Source organism: Mirounga angustirostris, unplaced genomic scaffold (genome assembly GCF_029215605.1).
Source record: "Mirounga angustirostris isolate CCGP_5_RB_7025 unplaced genomic scaffold, mMirAng1.0.hap1 SCAF_10, whole genome shotgun sequence".
Classification (NCBI taxonomy): domain Eukaryota; kingdom Metazoa; phylum Chordata; class Mammalia; order Carnivora; family Phocidae; genus Mirounga; species Mirounga angustirostris.
Window position 1 is genome coordinate 108,592,641 of NW_026991718.1, and position 9,702 is coordinate 108,602,342.

The 9,702-nt window shown below is 40.8% G+C and overlaps 1 protein-coding gene across 5 annotated transcripts in view; it reads left to right on the forward strand.

Annotated features, from left to right (window-relative positions):
- RNF24 (ring finger protein 24) overlaps positions 1–9,702 on the forward strand; it is a 91,884-nt gene that overhangs the window by 42,653 nt on the left and 39,529 nt on the right. The window contains exon 1 of one of the 5 annotated variants that reach the window (XM_045885448.3): positions 1,887–4,687. The exons of the other annotated variants lie outside the window; for them this stretch is intronic. The gene's annotated coding sequence lies outside the window, so the exon portion shown is untranslated. Of the gene's footprint in view, positions 1–1,886; positions 4,688–9,702 lie in introns of those variants that run through there. 5 annotated transcript variants of the gene reach the window in all.

Sequence of the window (9,702 nt, forward strand, 5' to 3'; positions counted from 1 at the left end):
TGCTTCTTGATGAAGGCCTGTATTGCTATATACTTTCCTCTTATGACCACCTTTGCTGCATCCCAAAGGTCTTGGACTGTTGTATTTTCATTTGCTTCCATGTATTTTTTTATTTCTTTTTTAATTTTCTGGTTAACCCATTAATTCTTTAGTAGGATGTTCTTTAACATCTATATGTTTGTGGTCTTTCTAAATTTTTTCTTGTGGTTGACTTCAGGTTTGATAGTGTTGTGGTCTGAAAATATGCTTGGTATGATCTTGACCTTTCTGTTCTGTTGAGGGCTGATTTGTGACCCAGTATGTGATCTATTCTGGAGAATGTTCCATGTGCACTCGAAAAGAATGTTCATTCTGCTGCTTTAGATGAAGTGTTCTGAATATATCTGTTAAATCTATCTGGCCAAGTATGTCATTCAAAGCCATTGTTTCTTGTTGATTTTCTGCTTAGATGATCCATCCATTGCTGTAAGTGGAGTGTTAAAGTCCCCTACCATTATTGTATTATTATCAATGAGTTTATGTTTGTTACTAATTGATGTAAATATTTATGCCCCCAACATAGGAGCACCCAAATATATATATTTGTTAGATCTTCTTGTTGGATAAACCCCTTGATTATAATATAGTGCCCTTCTTCATCTCTTGTTACAGTTTTTGTTTTAAAATCTAGTTTGTCTGATATAAGTATGGTACTCTGGCTTTCTTTTGTCATCCATTAGCATGATAGGTGGTTCTCCACCCCCTCACTTTCAATGTGCAGATGTCTTTGGGTCTAAATTGAGTCTCTTGTAAACAGCATATTGATGGGTCTTGTTTTTTAATCCATTCTGATACACTGTGTCTTTTGATTGGAGCACTGACTCCATTTACATTCAGAGTGATTATTGAAAGATAGGATTTTAGTGCCATTGTGTTTTGTGTAAAGTTGATGTTCGTGGTGATGTTCTCTGTTCCTTTCTAGTCTTTGTTGCTTTTGGTCTTTTGTTTTTTTTCCCCCACTCAAAGATTCCCCCTTACTATTTCTTGCAGGGCTGGTTTAGTGGTCACGAACTCCTTTAGTTTTTGCTTGTCTTGGAAACTCTTTATTTCTCCTTGTATTCTGAATGACAGCCTTGCTGGATAAAGTATTCTTGACTGCATATTTTTCCCATTTAGCACGTTGAATATATCACGTCACCCCTTTCTGGCCTGCCAAGTTTTTGTGGACATGTCTGCTGCTAACCTTATGTGTCTGCCCTCGTAGGTTAAGGATATTTGCTCTAGCTGCTTTCAGAATTCTCTTCAACTTTGTATTTTGCAAGTTTTGCTATGACATGTCTTGGTGTTGACCTGTTTTTGTTGATTTTGAGAGGAGTTCTCTATGCCTCTTGGCCTTGAATGCCTGTGTCCTTCCCCAGATTAAGGAAGTACTCAGCTAATATTTTTTCAAATAAACCTGCCCCTTTTTCCCCGCTCTCTTCTTCTGGGACTCCTGTGATACAGATATTATTGCACTTTGCAGAATTACTGAGTTAACTAAGTCTACATTTGTGATCTAATAATTTTCTTTCCCTCTTCTTTTCAGCTTCGTTATTTTCCATAATTTTATCTTCTATATCACCTGTCAATCCTCTGCTTCTTCCATCCTCATTGTGATAATTCATTTGGTTTTGCATATCAGTTATAACATTTTTCATTTCGGCCTGACTACTTTTTAGGGTCTTTTATCTGTGCAGCCAGGGTTTCTCTGGTGTCTTCCTTCTTCTTCAAGCCCAGCTAGTATTCTTATGACTATTGTTCTTTTTTTTTTAAGATTTTTTTTTTTTTTTTTTTTTTTGACAGAGAGAGAGAGAGCACAAGTAGGCAGAGCAGCAGGCAGAGAGAGAGGGAGAAGCAGACTCCCCACTGAGCAAGGAGCCCGATGCGGGACTCGATCCCAGAACTCTGGGATCATGACCTGAGCCGAAGGCAGACGCCCAACCGACTGAGCCACCCAGGCGCCCCGTGACTATTGTTCTAAATTCTTGTTCAGAATTTTGAGCAAATCCCTGGCTGTGATTTCTTCCTGATCTTTCTTTTGGGGAGAATTCCCTAGTCTTGTCATATGTCTAGGTTTCTGTCTTTTGTGTATTATGAAAGCTTGATATGTTTCCTGCTCCTCAGAGTAATACCATATTAAGAAGAGGTCATGTACTGTTCAGGGGCTGGCACTTCAGGAAGTGTTTCCAGTGTGCTCTGCTGTTCTGTTTTGGCTGCTCTTTCCCACAGATCAGTCCTCTGCAGAGTTCCTCCTTGTTTGGCGGGGGGTGGGGTGATGAGGTGGGGGGTGTTTGGACCTTTAACTAGATGTACTTTGATTTGTTTATTAATATAAACCTGAAAAAGGAAAAAAGCCCTAACTGGAGAAAAGGAACAAGAAAGCAAACAAACAGACAAACAAAAAACTATAAGCCTGATTCCAAAGAATAATAAGGAAAAAAGAAAAGAAATAGAAAAAAAAAAAAAGCCTGATCCAAGAAAAGGAAACAAACAATCCAACAAACAAACAAAAACCTATAAGCCTGATGCTAAACAAAAAAGGAAGAAAAAGAAGAAAAAAACAAAATAAAAATATAAAAAATAAAATTGAAAAAAAAAAAAAAGCCTGGTCCTATTTCCACCAGAACTGAGGCTGACGCTTTTTGAACACTCTGTGATGGGTAGAATTGCTACGTGCAAGGGGCCTGTGTTGGTCTGAGGGAGAGGTCTGCTGTGCTGGCTCACAATCAGACCTGCCCTTGTAAAGATGCCCTTGTGGGGTGCAGGGGGACAAGGTTTGGTGAAATCAACTCCAGCCTCCATTGGAGGTGCTATGTTTCTCTCTCAAGTCTAACTGTGCTGGGATGTGGGGAGTGGTGGAAGATGACATCATCACCCCAGCCCTCTCCTCCCGGGGAGTGAAAGGGAATTTGCTGCCCCCCCTCCACCCCCATTCAGGAGGCCCTCACAGAAAAGCAGTCTCCTCTCCTGTGTCCCAGGCTTTTGTCAGATCCCTGCCCTTAATCTGTCTGTGCCCGGCCATTGGCATGCCCAGCACCACAGTTCTGTTTTACCTCTGGTGACTGGCTGGGATTCAAAATTCCAAATCTGGGGCACCTGGGTGGCTCAATCGTTTAAGCATCTGACTCTTAATCTTGGCTCAGATCTTGATTTCAGGGTCATGAGTTCAAGCCCCACCTTGGGCTCCGTGCTGGGTGTGGAGCCTACATTAAAAAGAAGGAAGAAGAAAGAAAAACTCCAAATCCTAAAGGGCACAGCAAAGCATGGACCTGATCCCTTCCTCCTGAGGAGGGCTTCACTGTGCACCGGGCACTGTTCTGTCCCAGAAAAGCAGTCACAGGGCTGCACTTGGTGGCTGGAGTCTATTGTGACATGCAGCGGAAAAACTGCAACCAGGTTATCTGCTCTCTGCCTGCACCTCTGTCTTGTGCTGTTGAACGGTCACTCAATGGCTCCCGGCAGTCCTTTTGTCCTTGGAGAGGCAAAGTACCCTCTTCCAAATGTACTCCAGGAAGGGGAGTAATCTCTCCCAGTGTGACCCAGGGGATCCCCTCACCACAGTGTATTGTGCGAACCCTGTGCACTGCTCTCTCTCCTGCTCTCTCTTTTCTCCCCAACTTTGCTCTGTGAAAAGGGGTCCCTCCCCTTCACGGCACTGCGGCTTTTCTCTCCCCCAGTTCACAGCTCTGAACCTCACATCTGCCATGCTCTCTCCCTCCAATCATGCAGATTGTTTTCTTAATCCTCAGATTGATTTCATAGTTGTTCAAAATGATTTGATTTTGATCTACCTATGTTTGAGGGACCAGGCAAGCTCAGGGTCCCCCTACTGTAACTCCACCATCTTAACTCCTGTGTTTGACATAATGTGACCAACAACCTCTACTAGTAAATGCTACTAACCAGGGAAGGAGATGAAGCTTGTCTGGTCAGGCCTCTTGCTTGTTGTGTTCTATGTGGACTCCCTCCTAGAGTAAATACATCAACTTAAAAGATGTAGAGGATTACAATGAAAAAAGAAATTGTAGTATACAGGCTGCAAACATATGCAAGCAGCATTGTGAAAATAATGTATCAAGAGCAGAAGTCATGTATTTAGAGATCCAAAGACTAGAGAAATTGTACCAAGTATTAACAAAGTAAAGCATAAAGTTCTAAGAAAGAGGGAAATAACTCCAGAGATACAAAAACAGAGGATGAGTTGATGAGAATTCTCAGAATGTACTTGAGGGGAAAAGATACTTTTGAAATAGGAAATGAAATAAAAGCAGCAAAATAAATGAACAAAAATGTTTAAGCAGTCCCAGGTGTTGATTGTGTTATGTGTGCATTAGTCATACTGTTTCCCACCAACAGATAGATGTATAGGACCATAGATGCACAGGGTTTGTTTTTTTTTTTTCATGATTCTATGGAAATAAAAGTTGAAAATAATCAAAGAACAGCAGTGAAAGAAAAAATTCTGTGCATATCCACTTCCTTTGTATTCCCCCTGGCTTGATGAAGGAGCCCACCTGGGCTAGGTTCTGAGCTAGGACTTCTGTTCTCCTAGCCCCTGGAGACTTGCCCATGTCAGCAGATGCCTCACCATAAAAGGAGCTTCACTGTTTCACTCCTGAGTACCTCCGAGTTCTTATTTTCTCTTAGAATTTGATCAGGACAAAACATGGTGAGTGAATCAAGGTTTATGTTTCTTTTGCTGAAGACTTAAAAAATAATAGGTAGAAAGAAAGTGCTCAACTGAAGACTTAAAAAATGGAAAGGAACACCTATATAAAGGACATGATAAAAATTTCTTCCATGAAATCAATTAAACAACTTAAAAGGATAACCAGGAATTCTGTATAGAAAGAAGTATCAAGGGATTAACCATAAAATTGATATATTCAAAGATGGAGTTAATCTTTAAGAGACTATAATTGTAGATAATATAATTAGAGCAAACTGGGAATATAATGTGAAGTATTTTCTATAACTATTTGTTATGAGTCTTTTAGGGGCACCTGGGTGGCTCAGTCAGTTGAGCATCTGACTTTTGGTTTCAGCTCAAGTCGTGATCTCAGGGTCGTGAGATCTGGCCCCATGTCAGGCTCCATGCTCAACATAGAGTCTGCTAGAGCTTCTCTCTCTCCCTCTCTCTCTGCCCCTCCCCCCACTCATGCTCATTCTCTAAAATAAATAAATACTTTTAAAAAAAAGAGTCTTTCAAGGACCTACTGAGTGACTAGAAGCTGAACATAAAGGAGTACATACAGTGTGATTCCATTTAACTATGAAATTCTAGATTAAGGAAAATTAATCTGTAATGATAGAAATCAGATCAGTGGTTGGGAGTGGCGATTAACTGCACAGGGGCGCAAGGGAACTTTCTGGGTAAATGGAAATGTTCTGTGTCTTGATTAGGGTTGTGGTAACATGGGTGTATTCATTTGTCCAAACTCTTTGACCTGTACACACAATGTGGGTGCATTTTTTTAAGTAAATTATGTCTCATTTTTCAAAAAAAAAAAAAAGATTTTAAAAGCCTAAAATAATTTTTCTTAAGTTTTTCTTGGACATCTATATTATAAGACACAAGTATGTGGGGTTTTTTTTAATGGTTTGTGAACCATAAATTGTAAAATACAGCAATCTAATTATTGGTGTCTCTTTTTCTGAGCATTTTTTAATTTAAATTCAATTAGCCAACATATAGTACATCATTAGTTTCAGATGTAGCGTTCAGTAACTCATCAGTTGCATATAACACCCAGTGCTCATCGCATCACATGCCCTCCTTAATGCCCATCACCCAATTACCCTATCCCCCCACCCACCTCCCCTCCAGCAACCCTCAGTTTGTTTCCTGTAGTTAAGAATCTCTCATGGTTCTTCTTCCTCTCTGATGACTTCCCATTCAGTTTTCCCTCCCTTCCCCCTATGATCCTCTGCGCTGTTTCTCATATTCCACATATGAGTGAAACCATGTGATAATTGTCTTTCTCTGATTGACTTATTTCACTCAGCATAATACCCTTCAGTTCCATCCACATCAGTATAAATGGTAAGTATTCATCCTTTCTGATAGCTGAGTTATATTCCGTTATATATACATACCATATCTTTTTTATCCATTCATCTGTCAATGGACATCTCAGCTCTTTCCACAGTTTGGCTATTGTGGACATTGCTGCTATGAACATTGGGGTGCAGGTGCCCCTTCAGATCACTACCTTTGAATCTTTGGAGTAAATACCTAGTAGTGCAATTGCTGGGTCATAGGGTAGCTCTATTTTTAACTTCTTGAACCTCCATACCGTTTTTTCTGAGCATTTTTAAAGCAAAAGTAGAATGCTAATTACTGGGAAGATGGTGTGGTATTGTCCAGGGAACAGGAACTGGCCTAGGAAGAATGTGGCTACCAAACACACTTCAAGAAACACTGCTGTAGCCTTTCTGGCTGTGGTGCATTGTGTTAAACTCATGACCTCTCTGCAGCCAAATCTCATACTCTGTCCCTTTTCTATATTGGTGGAAAATCCCACTGCCCATAAAATACTCAGATCTTCCCACCTCTTTCTTTTCTTTTTTAATTTTTAATTTTTTTTTTTTTTTTTTAAGATTTTATTTATTCAACAGAGAGCATACGCACTGGCAGGGGACCGGGACAGGAAGAAGCAGGCTCCCTCCTGAGCAGGGAGCCCAATGCAGGGCTCAATCCCAGGAACCTGGGGTCATGAACCGAGCCGAAGGCAGATGCTTAACCAACTGAACCACCCAGGCACCCCTCTTTTCTTTTTTAAATAACCTGATTAGATGATTTGAAATTTAGACTGAGACTAGAGATATCAGGAGCTATGAATTTCATAAAGAGGGAAAAGATTTTCATGCAAATGAAATCAGAAATGCCAAGATCCAGCAGTACACTGTGTGTTCTATTTCTCCTCTTCACTCCCACAAGGAGCCGTTCCTAAATAATTTTTACATTTGTAATACCTAAATAACAAAGTATGCTTATTACTAGGATGATAATAGTGGATCTCTTTTTATTTTTTTTTAAGATTTATTCATTTACTTTAGAGAACATATGGGGGGGAGGCAGAGGGAGAGACTCTTAAGCAGACCCCTGCTGCACACAGAGCCTGACATGGGGCCTGATATACCCAACCCTGAGATCATGACCTGAGCCAAAATCAAGAGTCAGCTGCTTAACCGACTGAGTCACCCAGGCACCCCAATCGTGGCTCTCTTTTTATCTTTTTTTAAAGATTTTATTTATTCATTTGAGACAGAGAGCATGAGCAGGGGGAAGAGGCAGAAGCAGGCTCCCTGCTGAGCCAGGAGCCCGATGTGGGGCTCGATCCCAGGACCCCGGGACCATGACCTGAGCCAAAGGCAGATGTTTAACCATCTGAGCCATCCAGGTGCCCCAGTGGCTCTCTTTTTAAAAATGACCTTATTTTAAAAGATTAATACTCATGCTGAAAAGATACTATGATGAAAATATTATAAAACTAAAGTGTCACTAGACTAGTATTAACATCTTGGAATAATACACCATCTGTTTAGACTATTGGGTCAACATTTCAATTGTAGCTAAGCAATTAAATTATCAAAAGAATAGGAGAAAATTCCTAAAATGTATTCTGCATCAGCTATCCTCTGCCAACCCCACCCCTCTGGTAATAGGTTGTAAGGCCCTGCCTAGAAGGGAGAACTCATAGAAAAATCTCAGCAGCCAGGTCTCAGGAGCACCGAGGTAGATGTCTCTTCCCTCTAATGACAGTGCTACCTTTGATACTCTACATGTCTGTGTACCTGTTCAGAATTCCTCAGGTTTGTTGGTGATGCCACCCAGTGCAAGGACTCCTGCAGGGCAACATTCTCACACCACTGACACACTTCCTGCTGGCCTATATTGATGGCTGCTTTTAGCCAAAATAAGTTTCCCGTTTCTGCCTCTGGGACCAGGTTGGCAGGCCACTTGACACAAAGCTTAGCAGCGTGTGCAAGGAGCTCCCTGAGAAAGGAGCACTTGGTTGGTGAAATCCTTTCCAGAGACTTGATCTTTGTCAGGGCTTCTTTTATGTTCTTTTACTTAATGTCACCCCTCCTCCTTGTCCCTGCCAAAATGTGCTCACACACACACAAATACACTAAAACCTTAGTATTTTGTCCTCTTAGAGTTTTCAGACACTTCAGTATCTGTGGTCTTATTTTATCTTTCCAGGAATCCATCGAAGTCCATAGAATAGGAATTGTTCCACTTGAAAGATGAGAAAATTAAGGTATAGATGGACCAATTACTGATGTATAGCTAGTTGATACCCTGGGAACAATATCCAGAGTTGCTGACTGCAAACCTGTCCCTTTTTCTATGACACCACTTTCTGTTTGCGTATTTCCTCTCTATTAGCCCTTACAGGATGGATGTTTAATCTCTTATTTCCTAAGGTGAGAGTTCTTTTACCAAGCCTAGTTTGTCTGGTGAAGGATATTTCTAAGGGATTGAAGGACAGCCATCTAATTCTTGACTGTAGCAAGGGTCATCAAGTGAGGCCCTCTCAGCAATGTGGAGATTGAGTTAAGTTTAGTGCAGCTATAATTTTTTTACAGTTCTCTAATGTACGTGCTAGATATATTCAATGAAGTATTCCTTAACTCCTTCCTTCCCCTCCAAGATGATCTGAGTGTAGGAAAAAGGAAATTATGTATCTGAGTAAAAAAACACTTGCAGAAAATGGCTAAAGGTTCAAAACTAAATATTACCCATTATTTATGTTTGGAAGTTCTCAGAGAAGAGTTCCATGGGATGAAGTTGTCCTTTGCAGCTGTTGACTTCCTGGTATAAGTTATTAGAAGCTGGAAATTAATAAGTAAAAGTAATAAGTCTTGGGGCAAAGATACAAATGTAGTGATCCGAAGGGGCACGTGCACCCCAATGTTTATAGCAGCAATGTCCACAATAGCCAAACTACGGAAAGAGCCTAGATGTCCATCAACAGATGAATGGATAAAGAAGATGTATATATATACAATGGAATATTATGCAGCCATCAAAAAATGAAATCTTGCCGTTTGCAACGATGTGTATGGAGCTAGAGGGTATTATGCTAAGTGAAATAAGTCAATCAGAGAAAGACCATTATCATATGATCTCACTGATATGTAGAATTTGAGAAACAAGACAGAGGATCATAGGGAAAGAGAGGAAAAAATGAAACAAGACAAAACCAGAGAGGGAGACAAACCATAAGAGACTCTTAATCTCAGGAAACAAACTGAGCGTTGCTGGAGTGGAGGAGGGGAGTGGGAGGGATGGGGTGGCTGGGTGATGGACATTGGGGAGGGTATGTGCTATGGTAAGTGCTGTGAATTGTGTAAGACTGATGAATCACAGACCTGTACCCCTGAAACAAATAATACATTATATGTTAATAAAAATAATTAAAAAAAAAAAGAGCACCTGGGAGGCTCAGATGGCTAAGCATCTGCTTTCAGCTCAGGTCATGATCGCAGGGTCCTGGGATCGAGCCCCACATCCGGCTCCTTGCTCGGCGGGGAGTCTGCTTCTCCCTCTCCCTCCACTGTTCCCCCTGCATGTGCTCTCTTGCTCTCTCTGTCAAATAAATTAATAAAATCTTTTTTAAAAAATTAATTAAAAAAATAAGTCATAGGGCACCTGGGTAACTCGGTTAAGTGCTA